The sequence below is a fragment of the Pseudophryne corroboree genome, chromosome 5 (genome assembly GCF_028390025.1).
Source record: "Pseudophryne corroboree isolate aPseCor3 chromosome 5, aPseCor3.hap2, whole genome shotgun sequence".
Taxonomy (NCBI): Eukaryota; Metazoa; Chordata; class Amphibia; order Anura; family Myobatrachidae; genus Pseudophryne; species Pseudophryne corroboree.
The window spans coordinates 271,051,770-271,068,287 of NC_086448.1; the positions used below are offsets into that span (position 1 = coordinate 271,051,770).

Here is a 16,518-nt window from a genome sequence, read left to right on the forward strand (position 1 = left end):
CATTTACTGATATACTTGATTTATTAGTTATTTACAATATGATTTGTTACCCACTCCTGGGTTTCACTGACTACACTGTACTGTATTAAGCTTATTTATAACTAATTTTCGTATATGCTACATCCTCTTGACCCTGTGGTCCTTCTACCCTTCACCACACACCACCACTGTTACCTCCAACCTAGCAGCTTCCAACTCAGATGCACTTTAGCGCATCTGCACACCACTAAAATTATGTACAGTATATATATAGAGAGAGAGAGAAAGAAAGAAAGATATAGAAGAAATAATGGAAATGTAATACCACCAGAAACAGTATAACCTGCATCACATGCTATAGTAAAGTCTGTCAGCCATATAGTCACCTGAAGTATCAATGCTTCGGTCCCCTTTCGGACCAATTTCAAGACCTCCAACAATTCCATCAGTCATTCTCAAGGCAAAAAGTACCTGCAGTTTCTTGTTGGCTTGAGAGCGGCTGCTGTAATTATTGGCAGCTTTGACTCAGGCAAGGGACAATGCGTGATGGGCCCTGCGTGACACAACCCCTAGTCACAACCCCGCTGTTGCTGATCACACCCCCTGCGACGGTACACAATAGGCCCTTCCTAAATTTCAGCTCCAGGCCCATGTGGTCCTTAATCTGGCACTGGGTGTACCTTAAATAGACATTGATAATGTCAATTATTATCTTCAAACATAAAGCTATACACTATTTCCGTGGAGCCGCTATAGCCGCTAGACCACGTGCACGTGCTACGCACTTTGTACGCTATTTGCGTACAGAGTCCCGCACGTGGTACGCACTTGGCGTACACACGCTGCGCTGAGTGTACGGAATACACACAGCGGGCGCACACACAGTTGATAACCTTTAAACCTTGTTAATAAAACACAGTAAGAATATGTTTATACTCTAAACCTTAGTAGTCAAATACTGTAATGATGTAACGCTTAAAAACCTTAACAATGTGTATTCTGTTTGAGCGATTGAGACGCTAAGAGAGCCCTTTGCAGGAAAGTGAAAACACAACACCGGGTTTGGTTAAAACCACAGCAGCTCTAACACTGCCGTGGATTATTCAGAGAAAAAAAGGGGAAAACAGTACAAGTTATACACTACAAGCTAACACAGAAATCTAACAGAATAACAGAGAATAAGACGAACAATGGCTACAGAGAATATACATACGTGGGGAATCTTTCGCAAGCGCGACCTGGAATCCAGTCCTCAGCTATTCAGGTAGAAAGCTTTCAGAGACATGAGGCTGGCCAGGCAACAGTGGTCTTTATATACACAACATACATTCACAATACAATGGTACCTGTAATCTCATTGTTCATTGGACACAGGGATGTGTGTCTACATTACAGCAAAGGTCATAGGTGGATTTGAACAGGTGGGCTGTGTCTTTCCCCAACTGCTCTGGTGGGAGGTATCCTCAGGATTCCCGCCGCATGTGTAATTTACAGCAAATACAGTTAATGTTCATAATCTACTTCTGTACATAACTATACGCAGGAGCGAGCGATCCTTTCCTAGCTAACATCGGAATGTTACCCTTAAAATACCCTACAGCTGGATACTAGACACCACCTTTCAACCTTTATCTGACCCTTCCTATCATGCAAAGAGGAATCTCTCTGTCCAGGAACAGTTTAAACTAATCATACTCGCTGACATGGTCTAGGGGAATATTAACTACAAAATGCACTATTTGGGTTAAATATGCTACGATCGAGTCGCACGCTACACGCTCACAAACTCCGCCGTACATACACATCTTATGCGCACGAGACGCTGGAGCGTCCCCTACGCAACTTGCGGGTATGTGTACGCACGGGGGAACAGGTGCACGAGCAGCGTGCATGTGCATGAGGGGTTAGTACAAGGGGTATGCATCATGATATTTTTCGACTTTGACAGTCCACCCTTTGGCAGTCAACAATAACTGCCACTATCTAAACAATTAAGCAGAAAAATATATAATACAATGAAATACTTATAAATGATTGGAGGGAGGAGAGGAGAAGGTGGGAAATGTATGACCTAGTGGGATAGTAAAAGCATGTATGTATGAAATTCATGTCTGAGGGGTCATGTATCATGCCGTACATGTTCTAGATAAGCTTCGAGGTATTGCGAAGTATACATTAAATCCTTCTTATCCCATATTAAGGGTCTGTAAGTGGGCTAACAAACACTACCGAGCTCTTTTCGGCTTTTTGTTCCAACAAATGGGGTGCACATTAGTTGTTGATACATGGAGGGGGAAAATATGTGAGTGCTAATATATGTACCTATATCACCTGTCGACTATGTGTGTCACTACCTGAAGATGGTAGAGAGGAAGATAAGAAACATGTCACAAATACATTCATATGATAACGTGTGTAATTGTCCTTGGGCGTCTGTTGAAGTCTTGTCCGGATAGGTGTATCTTTGCTGTGGGTGATAAGCAAAGTTTTTCAAGTGTCCATACGAAGTCTTTTAAAGTCTCTAAAGTGTCTCGCAAAGTCTGTGAAAAAGTTCATCAAATGTCTGTGGAAATGTTCATCATCGGTCTGTAGAAATGTGCATCAAAATCTTCTTCCGAGTGGATGTCTTTTTACCTTGGAGAAAAACAAAGGAGAAACGGGTGAAAGAAACGGACCGTGGAATCACGTCTTATCACAACATTGTCTCGATTGATGGGTCATAAATTAAACCAGTTGTTATAACAATGCCCTCGCTCCTTAAACTCATCAATTTGGTACTGCGCTTGCAATGCATTAAAATCCGAACACATCTAAATATCAAACCAATCAATATGACAACTCCCAGGATACAAAGGAGAAATTTCCCTACATTCACGATAACATTTTGAGCCCATTCTCCTAAACCTGAGAACCAATTGCGTGGGTTCAACCATGAAACCCAGCCGGTCAGTTCATTACTCACAGCAGTAAGGGTAAGGTTGTGTCTCCTTCGGAACTCCCACTTCAATTGCAAGATATCGTCCATCTTTTGATCTATGACCTCGGTTGGGTCATCAGTGCTGTTTGTGATATACGTACAGCACTTCACACCATACTGAGTTGCTAGGGTGACACAATACCCGCCTGTCACCGCTGTGATGTAATTGAGAACCATCCTGTGCTGGATCAGTTCCGTTTTGTAAGCTTGCAATTCCCTCCCAGTATACCTGAAGGTGTCATCATACATCTCTGTGATATTGTCTATCAGGTTCGCTAGCGCATTAATATACCTAAAATTTTTAACTCCTCTGGCGGTACGGGTGATATCTAACGCGAGTAGGAATTGAATCCCGGTGGATTCGTGGATCAAATCAGAGGCTGCGTGCTCTGTCCTATCTATAAGGTGTCTCTTAACAATGTGTTCGTAGTCAGTGTGAGTGTAAGGAGCTTGAGCATTGCGGTGAACGTCTTTCATCTTATCATGGGTAATGGTCATTACTTCTGGCAACACTCTTCCAATGTAACACAATCCCTCTGAGTTTGGGGCAACCCACTTATACGCCTTTCTCCCACATATGAAATATGCATCATCGGGGAGGACATATGGGACAGAATATGACATCACCATATTGCAAACCTTCCAGGTGAAAAATCCTATCCCTAACTTTCTCATTTGTTCAGTACACGTATCAGGCTGTATGATATGCGCACAGTATCCTGGTGATACTTCTCCAACCCGCATGGTCCTACTTCCTAGAGTATACCTATACTGAAAATATCTCCCACCGTTGGCTATTTGGCGTATAAGTTCTGAGTCTACGGGCATTCTATCTGCTCTGTGTGAAAATGCCATGGTTTGGTTGTTCCAGGTCACTTCCCAATTTCCCGGCTTTCAGGGATTGGAAATGTTAAAACATACTAAGGACCTATCCACATGATATTGGTGGAGCTTCAAACTAGGAGGCCTAGAAATATTAAATTTCTTGTCCACCGGGCTCCCACCCCTTAATTCAAGTACCTCATCTATTGTTAAAGAGTATGGCACTAGTCCTGACTTGCTCTGACCTTGAGGTACTTGTGAGCACACCCAGCATTCTGTTTGGTTTAAAACCTTACCCACTAATGAGTGATAGTCACTCAATGGATGACGGTCTATGTTGATATTAAGGCTGGACTGACATCTCTGGATGCACCCGTCCTCAACTATGTTTTCACAATTCCTACAGATACAATTCTCTTCAGCTAACAATCCTTCACAATGTCTCCTAGTGTCATGACTACCAGATCGTTTTCTGATACTCTCCTTTGCTCGGTGATTGTGTTGCTCTTGGAATTCTATGAATCCGTCCTTGTCATCAGAACCCATTCCAGATCCTTTCTCGACCTCTCTGGTACTCTCACCGAAATAGACTGCTCTGGTCAACAACAGGGTCAACAGGAAAACCCGGAATGCAGTCTCTTGGGGCAAGTCCATCTTGCAGGAGGAGAAAGAAAGAGTGGTAATGGGAGGTAAAGAAAATAATTAGAAGGGAAAGAAAACTGGTGCGACAACCGCCTCTGATCTTGTAGTTCTCTGTGCTCAGGTGCCGTGACAACAGTTCTGCCTCTCAACTTTCCCGGAACAGGCACTCCAGTGATATGGTTTCCTCTATACTCTGCTCTTTGTCACGGGCTTTCTCTGGGTCAGTGACCTTCTTACAGTGGGACGAGTGGACCCAAGTCTCTCTTTCGGCAACCTTCAATGCTGTCGTGCTGGTCAGTAAGACTTGGTACGGTCCTTCCCACCGGTCAATCAGGCAACCTGAGCGTAAACAATTTCGAATCTGGGAGTGGTTCTGATGCTGTACAATACAAGTGGCAAAGCTTCTTGCCACAACAATCCAGTTTCAGCCATCACTTGTTCTTAATAGTGCTGTTTACTCTTTCCACTTTCGCACTCGCCTGTGGGCGGTACGGAGTATGCAGCTTACCATTAATTCCCATTAATTTGCACATTACCTGAAAGACTAAACCTGTAAAATGGGTACCCCTATCACTTTCAATTATCCTAGGGATACCATACCTGCACACAAATTCCTGCACAATTTTCTTTGCAGTAAACACAGCAGTATTTGTGGCAGTGGGGAACGCTTCTACCCAATTTGAAAACACATCAATACAAACCAACACATACTTTAAGTTTCTACAAGGTGGCAATTGTATGAAATCAATTTGTATCACCTGAAAAGGGCCGTCTGTTGGCGGGATATGGGATGGTTCTGTTGGTATTGCCTTTCCAATATTCTTCCTCAAGCAGGTGAGGCATGTCATTGCTCTCTTACCCGCATGAGAAGAGAATCCTGGTGCGCACCAGTAGGCTCTTACCAACTTGCACATACCTTCTTTGCCCAGATGAGTCAGACCATGTGCCGCCTCAGCTAAACTTGGAAGGTATGCTCTGGGTGCCACTGGCTTACCCTGCCCATCTGTCCAGAGTCCTGAGGACTCCTGGCCATATCCTTTTGACCTCCAGACTGCCTTTTCCTGTGGGGAACACAAATTTTGCATTTCACTCAATTTCTGTGTATTGACGGTATTGAATACCATCAGTTGTGTGATGTCTATCTGTATGGGGGTGCTGGCTGCTGATTTAGCAGCTTCGTCTGCCCGGCTGTTACCAAGTGACACTGGGTCTTGGCTGTACGTGTGGGCTTTGCACTTGATAACAGCCACTCTGTCAGGTTCCTGTATCGCTGCTAGAAGTCTTTTGATGTGGGTCGCATGCGCCACGGGTGTGCCAGCTGCCGTCATGAAATTTCTGAGGCGCCATAGGGCCCCGAAATCATGCACTACTCCAAAGGCATACCTAGAATCCGTGTAGATATTGGCTGACTTACCCTTAGCCAATTCACAGCTCAGCAACTTGTGCTGAGTGAGGTGGGCCCAGGGGTTCTGCTTCTATGGTACCTTTGTCATCTACGACTGCGTATCCAGTACACAAGTCTCCCGAGTCCGTCTGTCTGTGGCAACTACCGTCAGTGTAAAAAGTAAAATCTACACCTTCCAGTGGGTTGTCACTGATGTCAGGCCTTGCAGTGAAATTTTGGGTCAAATATTCCATACAATCATGTGTGTCAGTGTCTGTACTAAATCCTCCTTCACCATCACTCTCATCCCCCACCCTTTGTGCCTGTCCAGGCACACCTGGGAGATACGTTGCAGGATTTAGTGCGCTGCATCTCCTTATGGTGATGTTTACAGGGGCCATTAGTGCTAATTCCCACCTTGTAAACCGTGCAGATGAGACGTGTCTGGTTTGGGCAGAATTCAGTAAGGCTGACACTGCATGAGGTGTATGGATGGTCAGGTTGTGACCTAACACTACATCTTCGCTTTTACTCACTAGCAATGCTATTGCTGCAACACTTCGCAAGCATGTGGGGAGGGATCGTGCTATGGTGTCTAGCTGAGCGCTGTAGTAGGCTACCGGCCTGCTGGCATCACCATGTTTCTGGGTTAAAACACCTGCCGCACACCCAGCACTCTCCGTACCGTACAATTCAAAGGGTTTCCCATAATGTGGCATACCTAATGCTGGTGCCTGCGATAGGCACTGTTTGAGTCTCTCAAATGCCAGTTCGGACTCGTCTGTGTGCGAAATCCAATCTGGTTTGTTTGATGAGACCATCTCTTGCAAAGGTAAGGCTAGCATGGAAAACCCTGGGATCCAGTTGCGGCAGTACCCACACATTCCTAGGAAAGTGCAAATCTGTTGCTGGGTTTGTGGCAGAGTCATGTCGCGAATCGCCTGTATTCTATCAGCGGTGAGGTGTCTCAGTCCTTGTGTCAAGCAATGTCCCAAATATTTTACCTTGGTCTGGCATAACTGCAACTTATCCTTTGAAACCTTGTGTCCCGTATTAGAAAGATGAAACAAAAGCTGTTTCGTGTCTCTCAAGGACGATTCGAGTGAATCAGAACACAGCAGTAAGTCATCTACATACTGTATTAATACTGATCCGCTCTCAGGTTGAAAGGATTGTAAACAGTCATGCAAAGCCTGTGAGAAAATACTTGGGCTGTCAATTAAACCTTGTGGTAAGCGAGTCCAGGTGTACTGTACTCCTCTGTATGTGAATGCAAACAAGTATTGGCTGTCAGGGTGCAGAGGGACCGAGAAGAAGGCGGAGCAGAGGTCAATAACAGTGAAAAATTTCGCAGTGGGAGGGATTTGCATAAGGATGACAGCTGGATTTGGCACTACGGGGAATTGGCTCTCGACTATTTTGTTGATCCCCCTTAGATCCTGCACTAGCCTGTAACCCCTCCCCCCACTCTTTTTCACAGGGAAGATGGGACTATTGGCAGTGCTGGACGTCCTAACTAGGATGCCCTGTTGCAGCAAGCGCTCTATGACTGGGTACACTCCTAATTCCACCTCTGGCTTCAGAGGATACTGTGGGATTTTTGGAGCTATCCTACCATCTTTTACTTGAACTACTACAGGAGCTACATTTGCCATCAATCCAGTGTCTTGTCCGTCTTTGGTCCAAAGTGACTCCGGTATCTGGGAGATCATTTCCTCTACCTTGGATGGACACCTGTCTGTAACAGCAGTGTGTGACATTAACCTTTGTGGGGAGTATAGCATATCCTGCACTTCCTGAGCGTGATTCTCGGGTATATCTAAGAAAACACCTTCAGGAGTACAATATATGACACACCCCATCTTACACAGTAAATCTCTTCCAAGTAGATTAGTCGGAGCCGATGCAGCCAGCAGAAAGGAGTGCTTGGTCTGCAAAGGCCCTATCGTAATCTCTGCTGGTTTACTTAAAGGATAGTGTTGTACTACTCCTGTTACTCCCATTGCTGGGATTGTTTTACCCGTGGTTTTCATACCCACCGTTGAATTTAACACTGACTTGGCCGCCCCCGTATCTACAAGGAAAGGTAGTGATCTACCAGCTACATCAATTGTGACCTCAGGTTCACTTCCAAGGCTCGCAATTAATTTCACTGGCTGCAGACTACAGGTGTGGCCCCACCCCTATTGTGTGTGGTGACCTCCCCGCAGCGCGCTGGCAGCTACAATATGTGAGGGGGGTAACTGAGAATTTTCAGAGACCTGCCAGTCTCTCCTTGGTGGGTACCTCTTTGTTTTCCCTGCATGCGTTTCATAACTTCTCCTCTGCGGTCCCTGATCCCAATTACGTGTGTCATATTGTGTGTCACGTTGTTGTCTAGGGGGTCAATATACCTTATGTGGGTCTTTAAAAATACAGCTTTGTGTGTAATGTCCTTCTCTCTGACAGTTAAAACATGTTATCACATTCGACTTACCAACAGGGGGCTGGGGTTTAGGCTGATGAGGCCTTGTTGTAAGGGCCTGTATACTTACTGTCATCAGTTTGTCCCCCTGTGACTCCCTGTGCCTAATGATGTTCCGATCATGCTCAATAGCGGTCTCTCTCAAGGCAGCCACCGAAATACCTCTCCAGCTAGGTTGAGTGGTTTGTACCCTGGTTCTCAACACTTCCTTTAACCCGTCCATTAATACAGACACCGCTACCTCCCTATGGTGCACATTATTCTTAATGTCTTCGATCCCAGTATATCTAGCCATTTCCTGCAGTGCTCGATGGAAATAGTCAGAAGCAGTTTCACCTTTTTGTCTAATGGAGAAAATTTTGTTCCACTTGACAACCATTGGAAAATATACTCCTAACTGCAGATTGATCTGTTTAACATTCTCCTGATTGTATTCATCAGTGAGAGGTACCTCTTCATCTAATTTACAATCAGTAATGAATTTCACAGGGTCAATACTAGAGGGCAAACATGCCCGCAGCACTGTCCGCCAATCTTTGTTATTGGGTTCGGCGGTGTTACCTAGTTCTTTAATAAACCTTTGACATGCGGCTAGATCTTTCCTGGGATCGGGAAATTCAGACATAATTGTCCTCAATTCTGTCCGGGACCAGGGGCAATGCATTGCAATGTTCCTGACGGGAGTGACTCCCTGTGCGTCAGTCTTTCCATTGGGGACTGCGATCACCCTGACTGGATTAAGTTCAATTACATCACTTTGTGTTGACTCTATAATGTGTGGTGCAATTGTTTCTGCGTAATGTACAGTACCGTACTTACCTGTGGACACGACCTCACCTGTCCCTCCACTAGGGGCCTTCGCTACTGCTCTTACTGGTTGGGCCGTGCCCACTTGAGTTTCTTGTATGGTGGCTGCTAGAGAGAGTGCCGATATCGTGCTGGGCTCATCTTCTGGGTCGCAGTCCTGAGGGAAGTTTAGGATGGGATACAACTTGCACGGGTTAGCATTAGCATCAATACACTTATCTACTTTACTCTTATCACCATTAATACATTTATTAAGTGCACTTTTATCGTATACCAGTATGCCATTCTCTGTAGCCATTTTCTCCCCTGTTATGTACGGTGGTGGTGGTGCAGTTGCTATCAGTTTCCTGCTAGGGTTGGAACCAGCTGCTTGAGCTAATCCCCGTTGTATCTCACCTTCCTGTTGCCATAACTGTAAATAATCATAATGTCTAATCCTCTGTGTCTTGGATTTTATCACACATATCCTTCTCCTTAGATTTTGCAACACCTCAGGATTAAAACTGCCTACCCTAGGGAACGGTTCCCTATCATCCACAGTCATTCGTTCCCATTCATTGCATAAGACCTCTGCGTGTGATCCATATTTTTCACACATTATGTACCTCGCCGACCCTTTGGGCCGCGGAATGATATCAACCTGAACCCTGGTTGATCGTCCCTTACTTGAGCAACTGGCCCCCATTCTTTGCAGGTATTGCCTTCTCAGCGAATTCCTACAAAAACCAAGTTACTCAGAGGTAAGGCAACGGTGAAAGTCCAACAAGTGCTCTCACTCACTTTCGCCCACGTCGGCCAATACACCTACACACTGTCTGCAGCGCTGGTCGTACCCAACCTAGGGCCCCTGTGTAACCTCTATTTACTGAGAGCGTGTGGGAGTATGCTACCCCTCCCAGTAAATATCAGTTGCTTGAGATTTCCTGAGTGAACAGCGAAACTCCCTTAAAATAAAAAAAACCTGTTACACAAATCACGTTACGTGTACAATTAGCGTCTATGACCCCGCGATTGTACGCAAATTGCATAATGGGTATCAAGGTGAACTAACTAATGCACACAGTAACGTGCGGTACAGTCGCACTGCGTATAAGTAACTATTACTTATCTGCTGCACGACCAACGGAATCGGTTGTTTAGGCTGCGAAACCTCAGCCGGAGCGTATTAACGGGCCTATATGGGTACTATGCAAACCCCCGGGGCTGCGCTCTCACCGCTGGCCTTTCTCAGGCCACGGTTTTCAGAGCTTCGCTTGACCTAGTCAGCGGATTTCTGACTTCGCCGACCTCTTGGTCTGCTGTTACTTGCTACTCTGCTCCTTTATACCTTATCAACGTTAACGTGAGCAAGCCAATCTCACGCCACCAAGTGTTCACTTCACTGGTGTCCTCTGGGATCCCGGATCCCGGGTTCACAAAACCTTTATTTGCATACACACGCTCGTTCACTCGTATACACTACGATTTTTCTGTACAGAAAATTACTTTCATTCAGGTGAAACAGGCTAATCCCAGAGGTGATGCAATAAGAGAAGGATCTTTTAAACTAAAATATTGGAAACTGAACAAATTTGTGCTATTATCGCGTGGCTACCGTATCGCCTAAACTAAAACAATGCTATCGTGTGATTTGTATCTAGTGGGCGTATCTGTACGCACGTTGCGTAATATACGCCACGTGTGTAGGCTTTTGCGTTGCGTACGCAGTCTCGCACGCTGTCCGAGACACGTGTACAAAGGCCGGATACGCCCGCCGTAACACAAATAACACGCTTCTATAAATGTAAACGATATTTAACTATAATCGCTTACTAACACCACACAGTATCTCCTGTATAAACCTTTATAACTGGGTCAGGCTGCGTGTGTGTTTTACACTTCCTCCATTAAACATTACTCTTTACTTTTAACTAAATAGCAACAAATTTCTCAGCACGTGATCAATGCTAATGGCAAACAAGAGGGTAGATATGCAAAATACACAAATAAAATACAGGTGTGTGCGTGTGTTACGTGTGTTGCGTGCGCAGTTGGCACCAAACAGAAATTAAACAGATTAAAAAAAACAAACAATAGCTTTACGTTCTTACCTTCCGGATCCCACCAGCATCCCTTCAAACCAAACGGAGCAGACGCTTATCTAATCAGCACTAATATATCCCTGACCACAAAACGGCTAACAGGGGATACTACCTTCCCGCCCTTTGCTGATAGATAAAAGTCTGCCTTGTCCTGCTAGGCTGCGGATATGAGGAGAACCGGATGAGCTCCCAATTGATAATGTCAATTATTATCTTCAAACATAAAGCTATACACTATTTCCGTGGAGCCGCTATGGCCGCTAGACCACGTGCACGTGCTACGCACTTTGTACGCTATTTGCGTACAGAGTCCCGCACGTGGTACGCACTTGGCGTACACAAGCTGCGCTGAGTGTACGGAATACACACAGCGGGCGCACACACAGTTGATAACCTTTAAACCTTGTTAATAAAACACAGTAAGAATATGCTTATACTCTAAACCTTAGTAGTCAAATACTGTAATGATGTATCGCTTAAAAACCTTAACAAAGTGTATGCTGTTTGAGCGATTGAGACGCTAAGAGAGCCCTTTGCAGGAAAGTGAAAACACAACACCGGGTTTGGTTAAAACCACAGCAGCTCTAACACTGCCGTGGATTATTCAGAGAAAAAAAGGGGAAAACAGTACAAGTTATACACTACAAGCTAACACAGAAATCTAACAGAATAACAGAGAATAAGACGAACAATGGCTACAGAGAATATACATACGTGGGGAATCTTTCGCAAGCGCGACCTGGAATCCAGTCCTCAGCTATTCAGGTAGAAAGTCTTCAGAGACATGAGGCTGGCCAGGCAACAGTGGTCTTTATATACACAACATACATTCACAATACAATGGTAACTGTAATCTCATTGTTCATTGGACACAGGGATGTGTCTCTACATTACAGCAAAGGTCATAGGTGGATTTGAACAGGTGGGCTGTGTCTTTCCCCAACTGCTCTGGTGGGAGGTATCCTCAGGATTCCCGCCGCATGTGTAATTTACAGCAAATACAGTTAATGTTCATAATCTACTTCTGTACATAACTATACACAGGAGCGAGCGATCCTTTCCTAACTAACATCGGAATGTTCCCCTTAAAATACCCTACAGCTGGATACTAGACACCACCTTTCAACCTTTATCTGACCCTTCCTATCATGCAAAGAGGAATCTCTCTGTCCAGGAACAGTTTAAACTAATCATACTCGCTGACATGGTCTAGGGGAATATTAACTACAAAATGCACTATTTGGGTTAAATATGCTACGATCGAGTCGCACGCTCACAAACTCCGCCTTAAATACACATCTTATGCGCACGAGACGCTGGAGCGTCCCCTACGCAACTTGCGGGTATGTGTACGCACGGGGGAACAGGTGCACGAGCAGCGTGCATGTGCATGAGGGGTTAGTACAAGGGGTATGCATCATGATATTTTTCGACTTTGACAACATGATGGCCTCTCGTCTCAACAAGAAGCTTCGGCGGTTTTGTTCCAGGTCGAGGGAACCACAAGCCGTGGCGGTGGACGCCCTAGTGACTCCGTGGGTGTTCCAGTCGGTGTATGTGTTTCCTCCACTTCCCCTCATTCTCCTTATGAGTTTTAGAACTCTTGGAATAAGAGTTCAGGCAATCCTCATTGCTCTGGACTGGCCAAGAAGGGCTTAGTACGCGGACCTTCTGGATCTACTGCTAGCAGCAGGGGCCGTTCGCTTATCAAGACTTACCGCGGCTACATTTCATGGCATGATATTAGCTTGGAAGGGCATTCCGGACAAGGTTATTCCTACCCTGATGCAGGCTAGGACATTACCATCGTATTTGGAAAATATATGTATCTTGGTGTGAGTCCAAGAAGTTTCATACGGTGGAGTTTCAACTGGGGCGGTTTCTCCTCTTCCTGCAAGCAGGTGTGGATATGGGCCTGAGGTTGGGATCCGTAAAGGTCCAGATTTCGTCCCTATCCATTTTTCTTTCAGAAACAGTTGGCTTCCCTCCCGGAGGTTCAAACTTTTTTTTGAAAGGGGTTCTGCACATCCAGCCTCCCTTTGTGCCGCCTACAGCACCATGAGATCTTAACCTGGTGTTGCAGTTCCTCCAATCCGATTTGGTTCGAGCCTCTACAGGAGGTTGAGTTCAAGTTTCTCACGTGGAAGGCTGGCACTTTGTTGGCCTTAGCTTCTGCTAGACGTGTGTCGGAGTTGGGGGCTTTGTCTTGTAAAACCCCCTACTTAATCCTCCATGAAGATAGAGCTGAGCTCCAGACACGTCAGCAGTTCCTTCCGAAGGTTGTGTCGGCATTTCATATCAACCAACCTATTGTGGTGCCAGTAGCTACTGACTCCTCAATTTCATCAAAGTCCTTGGATGTCGTAAGGGCTCTGAAAATCTATGTGAAGAGGACTGCTCGTCACAGAAAATCGGACTCTTTGTTTATCCTGTATGATCCCAAGAAACTTGGGTGTCCTGCTTCTAAGCAGACTATCTCTCGCTGGATCAGGTTCACTATCCAGCATGCATATTCTACGGCAGGATTGCCGTGTCCTACATCTGTTAAGGCACACTCTACTCGGAAGGTGGGTTCTTCCTGGTCGGCTGCCCGGGGTGTCTCGGCTTTACAGCTTTGCAGAGCAGCTACTTGGTCTGGGTCGAGCACGTTTGCTAAATTCTGCAAGTTCGATACTTTGGCATCTGAGGACCTGAAGTTTGGTCAATCAGTTCTGCAGGAGCCTCCGCGCTCTCCCTCCCATTTTGGGAGCTTTGGTACATCCCCATGGTACTAATGTGGACCCCAGCATCCTCTAGGACGTAAGAGAAAATAGGATTTTAATTACCTACCGGTACATCCTTTTCTTGTAGTCCGTAGAGGATGCTGGGCGCCCGCCCAGCGCTTCGTGATCCTGCAGTGGTTACTTGGTTCAGTACTGCTTAGTTCTTGGTTAAGTAATCTTGTTCAGCCGTTACTGAGTTTTCAAGCTGGTTAGCTTGGTTTGCCTTGTATGTGTGAGCTGATGTAAATCTCGCCACTATCTGTGTAAAATCCTTCTCTCGAAGTTGTCCATCTCCTTGGGCACAGTTTCTAGACTGAGTCTGGTAGGAGGGGCATAGAGGGAGGAGCCAGCCCACAGTCTCAAAAGCTTAAAGTGCCAGTGGCTCCTAGTGGACCCGTCTTTACCTCATGGTACTAATGTGGACCCCAGCATCCTCTACGAGAAAAAATTTTTACCGGTAGGTAATTAAAATCCTATTTTTCCCAATAATTAGTGTGCTTATAGAATTGTAATTATAAACGTGTGTCCCTTTTTCTCCAATTTTATTTTGGTATCGAACATGGTTAATCAAGTTTTGTGAAAGTTACAACTTAGGGTGTGATCATGTGATCACCAGTGGATCCCAGATGCAGAACTATCACATAAGCTGAATAGATTTTCATGGAACACTGCACTTGTGTTAAAGCAGCCATAAACCATAAAAGTGTCATGTCCATAAAAATGTCACCTACAGTAGGCAGGCTATAAAAATTTTTTTTGGCAGGGGTGTTATAGTTCTGGAAATTTGCAAGAGGGTGCCAGGGCCTTTTTGTCATTTGTAAAGAGAGTGCTGAAACAATTTTGGACTATATGAGGCTGATTGTGAACTGAAAGCAAAAGTTAATCTCACGGATTTCAGCAAACTGCACATGCGCCAAAGAAAAATCAGTAACTGCGCGTGCTCCAAAGCAAACTTGTACATATGGATTGATCTGTCCTTCGACTGCCCACGCTATCCGTGAAATGGACGTTTCTGAGCAGAAATGCACAGGTCTGTTCCGTCTAGTAGGAGTGTCTGGAAGTGTTGTGGGTGTGTAAGCCAATATTCACGCTTGAAGTGTGGACCGATGTGAGACGCCTGTTTCTGACCCTTTGCTCCCACCATGGGGTGATTGTAAGTCTAGATACTAATGGTAACAGCTTATAGGCTGGAGTGATAGGCTTCCACATGCAGTATGCAGCCACACAGATTTTCTGCATACAGGGGGGCTTCTCTCAATAGCATAAGCTAGTAAGTAGGTTGCTGCGACCCAATGTAACAGCGGCCACTAGTGTGTCTGACTCAGATCTAGTCCATATACAGATAGATCCACGGTTATCTTGGCTTCTTTGCTGCGCCTAGGCACCCCATGGTTTATTTACATAAACCTTTCACCTATTGTTCTCCGCTGCAATACAATACAGAGAACAATACAGCAGGGGACTAAGTCCGACTGCCCAGTCTCAATCCTATTAGAGGGCAAGATAAACATGGACCCAGCTGTATGTGTGTGTGTATGTGTATATATATATATATGTAGAAAGTTGGTGGTGGTAAATGGCGCTAAACCCTTCTTAGGATGACTTATCCTTTTTTCCTATGGTCAATTTTCTTATATCTAGAGTATACTCCCCCAGTATTATATTTCGTGGGGTGGCAGCCCTTTTCTCCAGTGGTTGGCTGTTCAAGCCCACCAATAGTAAATCTGGAAAACAAAAGGTGAGAATAGGCGCCTCCTAGTGTAATATTATATATATAATGTGACCATCACCCTTGATATCACCCTGTAAAGTGGAACTGTACCGTGTATGGTGGAATTCCAACCACCTTTAGAATAGCATAAAGTCACAATTTGAGCGGCGTCATCAGTGATCTCAATGATCTCCTGTTAATCTTCCTTCATCTTGTTACTCATTTGGTCAGAAAAAGAGTAAAAAAGACCAATAGTGTAATACTATTTACACAAACAATATACATTTATTTGGAACTAGTCCGACAGTAAAAACATTGCCCGTACCATATAATAAAATAAAAACAGCTTATCTGTGTTTTAAGTCGTCCATACGAGTGAACACTCAACGCGTTTCGTCCTTCCGGAAAACCGGGAGGAACAGCAATTACATGTGCAATTAAATTAATTAAGAGGGGTATAAATATGTGTCCATACACTCACTAGTATTACACTCCTGAGGAAGTCCAGGCTGTTGGCGTAGGACGAAACGCGTTGAGTGTTCACTCGTATGGACGACTTAAAACACAGATAAGCTGTTTTTATTTTATTATATGGTACGGGCAATGTTTTTACTGTCGGACTAGTTCCAAATAAATGTATATTGTTTGTGTAAATAGTATTACACTATTGGTCTTTTTTACTCTTTTTCTGACCAAATGAGTAACAAGATGAAGGAAGATTAACAGGAGATCATTGAGATCACTGATGACGCCGCTCAAATTGTGACTTTATGCTATTCTAAAGGTGGTTGGAATTCCACCATACACGGTACAGTTCCACTTTACAGGGTGATATCAAGGGTGATGGTCACATTATATATATAATATTACACTAGGAGGCGCCTATTCT

General features: G+C 44.8%; 1 protein-coding gene across 5 annotated transcripts in view; it reads left to right on the top strand.

The window, feature by feature from the left end:
• Positions 1 to 16,518, top strand: part of TOPAZ1 (testis and ovary specific TOPAZ 1) — a 627,583-nt gene that overhangs the window by 610,269 nt on the left and 796 nt on the right. The window lies entirely within an intron of this gene.